Below are 10,977 nucleotides of genomic sequence, written 5' to 3'. Positions count from 1 at the left end.
CATTCCCCCTACAGTTATAACTGGCTAATATGTAGTTTCTCACTCCCCATTCTAACATATTGTGGAAAACAGCAGTTGTGGTCTGGAGTGGTTTAGAGACAGGAATGGTCAGTAATCAGTGGTAGAAGTTGTGTTGTATCTCAGGTTGGTGACCCCCATATACCCCACACTTACTTTGAAAAGCTTATTAAGACTCTGAAGTGCTTCAAGATCCTCAGATGACAGGGGCTATAGAATGATGTTGTGCAGCTTTTTCTTTAGTGAACTGACAAGCATTAATTTCTGGAGTCTGAGAACTTGTTTTTAAAATCTATACTTAGTTGGTTGAAGAATTTCTAACCTGCACTGAACATTTTTGCAAGCAAATATTTTCACTCATTTCCTTTAAGAATCTTGTTCAAGTTTGATTACACTGCTTCCCCTGTACCACTCTTTTGAAAGAAAATCAGGTATCCTACTCTTTCTTTAGTAACTCAGAGGTGTTCTGTCTTTTCTGCTTAAAAAGCTGTCATTTCACATATTCATCATTTCTTTCTTTCTCGTGTCCTTTTCTTGGAGACTTCCCAATTAATTTCCAGAAGGCTGAAATCTCCACTTATCATAGTTTTGTTATCTTTGCATGCCTCTCTCCTTTCATCATAAAGCATTTCATTATGTCATTTATATCCTGGGTGTTTAGAAAGCATGTTAGTTTAAAATACTACAGGGCATTAAACTTGGAGAGAACAGAAAAGTAGATTAGATTTTTTCCATTGGATATAAGCAAAGGATAAGGAGAGGCTGCTAAGAAGAATCCAGATTTGAGCTTTTGGTCTTAAAAATCAAAGGTAAATTGAACTAGAAATAATGATTTATTGTACTGGCATTTGCCAAGAGCTGCCTTGGAGAAGGATTTGGAGGCATGGTTATTCTTTGGTGCTTCAAGGGTTTTCTTTTTTTTTTAATTTATTTTGAATAGGGGGTAAATTTAGAGATGTTCTATGGGGTGATGAAAAGTATTGGTGATAAAAATAAATGTTAATGACTTGTATTAAAAAGTTTCACTTACAAATTAAGCAAAGTGATTCTTCCAGTCTATTCAGCACTGGTAAGGCCTCACCTAGAGTACTGTGTTCAGTTTTGAGACCCCACATACTTCAGGAAGGATGTGAAAAGTGTCCAGTGTAGAGTGACAAACATTTCTAGAGTCCTGGAAAACATGATTTACAGACTTGAAAACACTAGGATAATTTAGAAGAGAACATGGCAGGGAGTTTCATTAACAGTCTTCAAAAACCTGAAGGGCAATTACAGAGAGGATGGAAATAGACTATTCTCTGGCTGTAGGGGATAGGATTAGGAGCAATGGACTCAAGCTGCAGCAGAAGATATTTAGGTTGGAGATTAGAAGGAACTTTCTGACTATGAGGGCAGTCTAGCATTGAAACAGGCTTCCAGTGGGATTGCTATGGCTAAGTATAGACAGTCAAAAAGCCCAAGGATGAATCAATTCAGTCTTTGCAGGTTAGTCTAAAATGCAGAGATTAAATTGAGAAGCAAGTATACAGACATTCACTTTTGATTCAGAAAATGCAGCATGTGGCTGCAGTGGCTCAGACCAGAAGCTGGGGTGTGCTAGAACATGCCTTACAGCCATGTATTCAGAAAGTCCTTCTTGGGGAATCAGCAGGTGGTCTTAGGTATTGAAGTGGAGATCCCACAGGTCTCATCTGTATTTGTGTTTTTACAGGTGCACTTGCACCCCCTTCTTCCCGTTGGGTGCCTTGACAGTATGCTTGTCACCTATAGCATCTTTAGCAGGACTCTCATAGAATCAAAGGACTGGAAGGAACCTGCAAGATCATTAAGTCTGGTCCACTGTCATGGGCAGGAAGTAAATGGGCTCAAAGGAGGTTAACAAGGTGCTTATCCAGCCTCATCTTGAACATCTCCAAGGATGGCAACTGCTCTACTCTGCTGGGAGTGTGCTCCAGATTCTGGTAAACCTTACAGAAAAAAAGTTTTTTCTTATGTCCAGCTTAAATTTTCCTTCTATTAGCTTGTGCCCATTGTCCTTCCCTGAGGTGCCTTCCTAAAGAGTTGTTCCCCTAGATCTTGATGCTCATCCCTAATATACTTGTATATTGCAGTGTTGACTCATGTTCTTCTTCCAGTCAATTGTGACCCCCAGATCCCATTCAGATGCAGTGCCAGCCAGCATACCACCACCCATCATGTAGTTATGGTGAAAGTTTTTTCTACCCAGATGAAGAACCCTGCACTTCTCCCTGTTAAATCTCATGCATTCATTTTGTCTCTTAGGTATTCCAGTTTCCCACCTTTTACAGGTTCTGCTTTATAATGTAAAAGTAGTTCTCTGCTTTCTTTGGTCACACCAGCCCAAGCAGTCTGGGACCCTCTTCTATTCCCTTAGCTCCATCTCCAGGACATGCACGTGATGATTATGCCAGGTCTTTGCCGACACCTCCCACCTCTCAGTCTGGTCCTGCAGGGCTTGACCCTGTGTTCACAGGTGGCAGGGGACCAGTCCCTCTGGCCCCAGTTCCCCAGCCTTGAGCAGGGGCTGGACTAGGTGACCTATGTTTCCAGGTCTATGATCCTAATATCTGTGATAATATAATATACGCTGATTATGTTATTTGAGGAGACAAATACAGTCTAGGTTAAATCTGGAAGGGGGAAAGGAATTAATTTTGAGGCATCAAGTGGAATATGTAGAGAGTACAACAAGAAAGGAGTCCTTTCCTGAGAGGGAAAACATCCAATTAAGCATGAACTGAAACTAAACTCATCAGGGCCGAAAGAGGGGTATAAAACTTTCTTACGTAATGCAGCATCTGCATGGGAAGGAGAAGAGGAACGATTACACTTCTGTGAGGACACTGGCATTAGTCATACTAGGTGATCAAGGTCTTGATAAATACCTCATAAATGGCTCAAAGTGTTAATGTATAGGCGTATCGTAACTCAGTATATGTACTGTAAATACAGACTTGCTGGGAGAATTTCACATTTGGTACAGCATGAACCTCTTTGTACAGAAGCATGTATCTCTGTCTGTCATCACTACATTCAAGGTAGTTATGCACGTGGTCTGGTGAAGCTGCTTTGGAATGTGCTGTCCTGAGGCTAGCACTCCCGGAGCTCCCTCAAGTGACCTCCAACCTCTGCTGGCAGCAAGACCTATAAATCTTTCTTATACAAATCCAGCCTGGGTAGATAATTCTAGAGAAGAGAAAGATATTTGAATTATGTGTTGTCTGAAGAACTGAGAAATTAAATCTTTGGAGAAAACAAACCATTAATCATATGGACGGGGCAGCAATCTGATAGGGGTAAGGTGTATGTATCAATAAAAAAGGTCCTGCATATGACAGTGAGGATTATAAGTATAACAAGACTCTTCCAGGTCTTGTTTTAATTACGAATTGAAATCATCATGAAGCAATTAGGCCAATGAAACTGATAAAAACAAAACAGAACCATAAAACTAAGTTATACGAGTTTTTAAGTTATAAGAGTTTTGGAGTTGTTTTTTCTGGCATCTCTAAACCAATAATAGTGGATGCCAGAGAGGGTATTGAATAGAGGATAGATCACCCATGATATTCAGTTCAATGCTCTCCATCTATAGCATCCACCCCTGCCGCTGTTGGGGACAGGAGGTTGGGTGAGATGGACCATTGGTGTGAGCCAGTATGGCACTTATTATGTTTTTAAGGTCTTATGTTCTCAATTGGTTTCTATAGATTAATTAACTCTACATATTCTGCAGATAACGTAGTATATTAATGTAACATATACCTAAAACTGGGCTTATGAGTAAGTAGTGGACTGAGGCTTGAGAAACCTGTTTTTAATTCCTGGGCCCACTGAAACCTTTCTGCATATCCTGCGTTCTTTCAGCTTTCAAGTACTGTTCCATAAAATGGTGATGATAATACTTCCTTCTCCCATGCTTTAGTTGTTTTGCTTATATAGACTGGGAAGAGTCTGGGTGCAAAACTTGGGTTTGACTTTTTGTGTATATAGCGTCTAAATCCTTGAGGTTCTAAGTGAGGGCTTGAGGTACCACTGTAACACAATTAAAGACAGCATTAAAGACACAGTATTGTAGTGCTTACAATCCTGGGGGGTGAGGTGTGATGCATGTAGAAAGCTTATAATGAAGCACAGAACAATAACATATAACAGTTTTATCTTTTTGGCCTAAAAATAGCTGTTTTTTATCACCTCAGTGCAAAATGTTTATTTTTTATGTTATAAAATGTTATTTTTATATTGTCACAAACTTCCCAGGATCATTTTGGGATGCTTCATTATATTTCTTTCTTTGGGAATAAGGGTCCCATTCAAAATATCTTTGTTCATTCGGTACTCAGACAACTTATTTTACTGCAACTGACTTAGCAAGCCCTTCATATTTCTTAATAAGTAACACATACCAACTACACTGTTTCTTGGCTGGTGACAGTAAGGGAGACAGCAGAAGTCATGTTTCTATGGACATGCAGATGGTATTCTCTCTTATGCCCTTCTTGTCTTTGGTAACTGAATCTGTGCCTCCCTTGGGCTTCTGTAGGTAGGGAAAGAAGACGCAGAGGATCTATTTATCCTTACCTTCATACCTACTTTCCATTTATACTTACTCCTGCTCTTCTCTGTCAGTGGAATGGAGGGAAGGATTGGGCCCTGTCACCTTGGTACTCTTTGGTATCTCTCAGAAAGCTTTGTAAAAGCATTTAAACACCATTCTGTTTTATGGTACCTGTCCCACGTGCCATATAGGTTGGCAGAGTACTGAACAAAGGGCTGGAAGACAGAGTTTAACATGTCCTTTCTTGTCGGTCAGTGAGTTGCTTTCCCATTTGGCTGAATGCCCATTACCTGGGGAAGAATTTTAAGAGCTGTAAATATGTAAAAATAAAACAAAACAAAACAAAACAAAACTGAAAAAATGGATATTCTTGTCAGCCACAGAATGAAAGAAAGAAATGAAGCTCACCCCTGAAAACAGTGCTAATGGAAACTGTGTTGGAAAATCCCTCTTCTGAAATATCTCCCTATTTATATTTTATTCCTGTGACTTGTTCTCTTTTGTGCTAATGAAGTAACTATTTAGCATGCATTTGTTCTACAAAAATGAGTGGTAATGAGATCCCTCCTTTATACCTGAAGAATTTGCTTAGCCTTCAAGTCAAGAGCATCAGTTTTGTGCTACTAACAGATTTAGCAAACACTTCAGGTAGCTTACTAGGCACTTCAGTTAGGTAAGCCTAAACACCTATTAAAGCTAATTGTACACAAAAACATTGTGCATGTATTGCCTGAAGCACAATGCTAAAGATATTGTTGTAATCATTTGATAAGTGTAACAGGCTGGGATTAAACAGTAATTAAATTTCTGCTTACAGTTTTTCAAGAAGTACTGAGAACAATTTGCCAGTCTTAAAGGCATTTAGCATAAAACAGCATGCTTGGGAGAGCAGTGAATACAGGGTTAGGTGTTCAGAACTCATGAGTTGTTCGGGTGTAATTTCCCTTTCTGAATTTCCCCTTCTCTCTCATAGGAATAGTACTTATCTCACAGAGGTATTGTGAGTATGAATGAATTAACAAGAATGTGACCCTGTGAAGAATGTATTTGATACTCTATATCTTTTTCATATATTTAGAAACAGCTACATGTAACTCCCTTGACAAGGACTTCTGAGCACTAAGGCTAGGGGTAAAAGTTGCACATAAACTGGTTTAAGCGATCAGACACTGGTTTAAACCCATCGCAGAACAGCAGCCCAGTGCACATAAATCAGTTTCAAAATGGCTGAAACTGGTTTAAGATAAACCTGGTTGAAGGTAGTATTAGAATTAACTGATTTGGGTCAAACCAGTTTATGAAACTGTCCCAGACCCCCTCCTGGTACAAGTTGAATCACAGTTCCCCAGCCTCCCAGCATGCTTTCCAGCCCAGGGCTGGGCTAGGCTGTCTGCTCCAGAGAGCAGGGCTGGCCCTGCCCCCTCTGCTCCCCAGCTGGAGCAGTGAGAGCTGGCTGACAAGGGGGTGAGAGGCAGCAAGCCTAGCAGGGGATGCAGCCCAGTCTATAGGGTGAGGGACTGCCTTCCCAGGCAAATCCTGGCCGGGGTCTGGGGCCAGATAGTGGGGTTAAATACCCCTTCCCCTGGTCAACCTTACTGCTGGCTGCAACTGTGGACTAGAAATCCCAGAGGTACCTGGAAGCAAGAAGAGGAAGTGATGAGCAACCCTGCAGAATCCTACTGTTTTAATTCTGGACTGCAAATCCCAGAGACCTTGGGGGCACCAGGAAGAAGTAGTGAACACACAGCCAGTGAAGCATGCTCTAGTGCCCTCTGGCCTGAGCCACTGCATGCATGTGGCTGCATTTCCTGAAGCAAAGGTAAATTTCTGTCCACTTCTTTTCAATGTAATTGGTGCAGTTTAGACTAACCTGCAAAGACTGAATTGATTCAGCCTCAGGCTTTTTGACTGTCTGTACCTAGCCTAAAGCTGAGAAAACCCTGAGATTCTATAGGCCAGGTTTTATGAGCTCTGTTCAGACTGGGTCATGATGTTGAGAGCTCAATCAGTGTTGTGTGGATATTCATGCAGTTCAATCATGGGACAACATTTCCAGAGGTGTCCGGGATCCTAAAAATCTTTTTCAAAACTAATCTAGACACTTAAGGGACCTTTGATTTCAGTGAAGCTTGGCCTCCTAAAGGTGGGATTTTAAAGGTATTTAGGTACCTAAAGGTGCAGATAGACACTCAGTGGGTGCATCTCTATGTACGCTTTAATGCACAGTAGCCCATTTTACTGCTTATTAACGTGTCACATAAAAACATGCTGTTATGCTAATGCACAGTAAAATAGGCTACTGTGTATTAAACTTCACTTAAATACTGTGTGCATTTGTTACTGCACATACAGCCTAATATGCATTTGTTTAGTACTTCAGGGCACTTTTACATGTGGTCCGGGGGTGAGGGGGCAGCACCTTAATTAGAGCAGCTTTGATAGCTGCTCTAATTGAAGTGTTACCACGTCTTGTGTATCAGCATCCCCACAATTAAAAATGGTGGTGGGAGCACTTGTGATGAGCTTTAGTTCAAGTGCCATGCCACCATTTTTATGTGTGGGGAAGCTGATACATGCGATGCAGGAGGCTGGTGGAGTGCGGTAATTGCCACGCTCCAGCAGACTCAACTAAGTGAGTCTGCTCCGATGGACTCGAATTCCAGTGTGTTGGAGCAGCCTCTCTGCTTGTGTATAGGCACCCTCACATGAGGTACTAAATTTAATGTGCATTAGGAAAACAGCCTTAATGCATAGGTAGATGCACCCAGTGGGACTTTCAACAGCACCAAAGTGCCTAACTTTTACTGATTTCAAATATTTTTAAATATCTGGCCATAAACAACTACATGCTATTTGTTGAAAAAGCTAGTGTTGAAAAACTGGCTGTAGGGGTTGGGAACATGAACAAATTACTAGATGAGATTTAAAACAGGTCGGATGCTCTGTAGTAACTGCCTTTTCCCTGCGGTAAATGAAAGCTGATCCTGGGGACTTGGCTTCTCTGTCCGTCGGGTCCTCAGATCCCTTGGCACATTTGAGAGTGTTACCCATGACCAAGAAAAATAATCCTAGTATAGATTGCTGCTGAATCTCAGTACTTTTATTTAATAAGCTCCCAGAAACTGGGACAAAGCATTAAGGGCCAGATTCTGGGGCATTCATTGTTGTGCATATTTATATTTGGTGGGCCAACTTGTCTGAACATAAAGACCCTACAATTTGTCCCCAAGCAAATGAAGCTTTGCTATGATTTTGTATTCCTCTTTCTACTATGCTTGCAATTAGCCATAATATAATAGGCCAAATAGACCTTTGACTTCTTATGATTTAAAGGTACAGCAGAAATGTTTAGTAAGCACTGCATGTTTTTCTGGCCATTATAGCAGGAGGCAAAGTAATGCTGTACAATTAATGTGAAGGGACTGAGATTGGACATGAGGTAAGGTGACTGTAGGTGACCATTAGCGGAGGTTTTGCTATACTTTTCTTTCAAGTTCTGAAATGTAACTAAACTTGAAATGCAGTTTCCTCTGGAACTTTTAAGAGCACAGCAATTACATGAAATTTGCTTGACTCTTTCATGTATTCTTTGAAATCTAAGTGAAGAAGAATGTAGCATTAGACATTAAGATTGATAGAATCCCTGATATGCCATAGCGGCTCAATAGCTCTGTGTTTCCTCTTTGGATTTCTTCAATATTCCCATTGTTACTTTAAACTTGATAAATGCAGGGAGATAATGCAAATGGAAGGTTGGGTTTTTTGTTTATCTGGAGGAAAGAGATTGTTTTACATCTTGCCAGCTAAACAAAAGCCATAAATTTGATGCATGAATAAAAGCTAAGAAGTGATGTAACATTAACTGCCTATAGTATCTCTGTGGTACCTTACTCTGGTTTAAAAAATAAAACACAATTTTTGGTAAAAAGGGAAATACAGGAGAAAATTATTTCTAGAAATAAAAGAAGTTCCAGTTTTGAGCATCGATATATAAGAGACAATGGTCTTATTCATGTTGGTCTGTAAAGACTGAAAATGGCTGAGTAAATAGTCTTCTTTAGTGCCTAAGAAATACCAAGCTTCTTTTCTTCTACTCTGTATTTAGAAAAGAGATATTGCAAAACTAAAATTGTTTGTGTGTTATTTTGCACTAAGAGAAAAAAAAAACCTACCACACCTATAACTGTCTTGGTACTAAAAGTGAGAGTGTTAGGCATGCTGCAAATCTGGAGCTGATTTTTGCAAATGGTAAATATTTAAAAATAGGCCAGGGTTAGATCTGGGGAGGAGTCAGCAGTAAAGTCACACCTGCTGCTGCTGTCCCTGACTGATCTGGGCACAAAGAGAGCCCCTGAGCCTCTCCAGCTCTTCTGCCCCGGGGCTGCAGCTGTGTGGGGAGGTGGGATTGGTAGGGGGCAGGGGCAAGCAGATGCCTGCATCCAGCCACTGTCCCCTGCCAAGAGCAAGCATGGGAAGGTGAACCTGTGTGCTGCAGCCCCTGGATGGCTCAGGCATGGGGAGAGCCCCAGTGCTGCTCCTGACTCGCTCCTGATCCATGCTGCAGTAAGCAGTGGTGTGGGGCGCCCTGCTTGGTTTGGGACAGTGATAGCAGTGCACAGGTTCTTCCTTCCAACACCTACTCCTGGCCAGCAGGGAATACCGGGGAGGTGCGGGGGGGCGGCGGGAGGCACAGGCAGGGAGCAGGAACTGGATGGAGGAACCTGTGCCCCACCTCCATTGTCCTTGGCTGAGCCTGGAAAGTTGAGCAGTTGCTTCCTGCAGCTGCAGTAGGGCAGGGTTGGCTCTGGGCCATACCACCCTGAGGTTGGCTGGGGATTGAGCAGCAGTGTCTGTGGGGGGCAGTGCCCGCCCTTTCCTGTACCTGCACTTTGCCTGACTCGTCCATGCCCCACACTGACCTAGGGACTCCACATATGCCTTGCTCCCATCCCCCTGGGCTCTGGTGCAAGCAGTGTGCTGCACCTCCCTTTACTAAATCCCGGATCTGCCCATGGGCTGAACCAAAATATTGTCTGCTAAATTCCTCTATTATGCAAACTGTTGTATTTGTATGTAGCCCGGGTACACCCAGGGGGGTGTGCCCTGTCCTCCAGTGACAGTGGTGGGGGTCAGGCAGGGTGCTGATGGCAGGCTGGCTACTAGAGCAGTTCCTTCTCCTCTCTACGAAGCCAGGCCAAGACCAAGTGCTTAACTATGTAACCCGGGTGGTACTCCAAGAGGTACCCACCCCCTCTCCAATTGAAGGGATCAAAGCAGGTGCACAAGTGCTGTGGGAGGTGTAGGAACTCTCCTCTCCTATAGAGCAGAGCCAGATCACCAGTGAGGACTTAACCATTTGCTTTTTAATGAGAGAACAGTATTGGGAACATAGCAGGCATAAACCAGGGGATATAGGGGACACTACAATGCCCCAATGGGGCAGAATTCAACAAAGGTTAGACACTTAAAATCATAGACATATTCATCCAGTTGACAAAAGACAGGGTTAACAAAATATAAAACACAAACAGCAGAACAAACAATACTGGTTGGGGAAATATAAAAGGCACAAAATACAAAATGTCAAATAACAAGGAATATAGGACCTAGGTACCTGGAGGGGGAGAAAGGAGGAAAACACAATGACCCCTTTCCAAGGCAACAAAAATTTCTCTTTGTTACTTCACTCACCCAAACTGGGATTTGAACTTAGCTCTCCCACGTGGTAGGTAGAAACTCTACCACACAGCCATCAGCAATGTTGTTATGCTAATGTTTTTGACTTTCCTGAAGCCCTAGCCTCATGTCAAGCTGCCTGGCCTCTTACTGGAGGAGCTGGAAGCAGGGCAGGGAAGCTCTCAGGTCACTGCTCAGATCCTTACTGGAGCTGGGAATCCTCTCCTGCTGGCCGCAGCCTCTTGTATGCAGTCCTGGAGCCCAGCGGGGAGCCTCTCCTGCCGGCCACACGCCGTGCTGCTGAGGGTCCCACTGCTGCCTGCAGGTCCCACTCCTTCAGGTGCTTCCGGGGCAACCGCTCCCACCCTGCTGGCCCAGCTCTTTGCCAGCTCTTTGAAGCTCCTTCCTTGTGGTCCCTCACTGGTCTCCCTTGAGTCAGCCGTGCTGCCCCTTTTATTCCCCTCCAGGTGACCCAAGGGGCCAATCAGGGGACATGGAGGGTGAGTCTCTGGGGCCTGATTGGTGAGGAAAGGGAATCCCAAGTCCTCCAATCATCTTTTGCCCTTTCAAAACCCCTGGGCTAAGTCACTGCCAGCTAGCCTGTCACAACTATATATAATTTATTACTATAATAAATACTTAAGATAAAATATGAAATATTTACAATTAAGCTTAACATCTACCGCTACATATAATATCCCACA

The sequence above is a fragment of the Alligator mississippiensis genome, chromosome 4 (assembly GCF_030867095.1).
Source record: "Alligator mississippiensis isolate rAllMis1 chromosome 4, rAllMis1, whole genome shotgun sequence".
Taxonomy (NCBI): Eukaryota; Metazoa; Chordata; order Crocodylia; family Alligatoridae; genus Alligator; species Alligator mississippiensis.
This window is presented reverse-complemented; position numbering follows the sequence as displayed.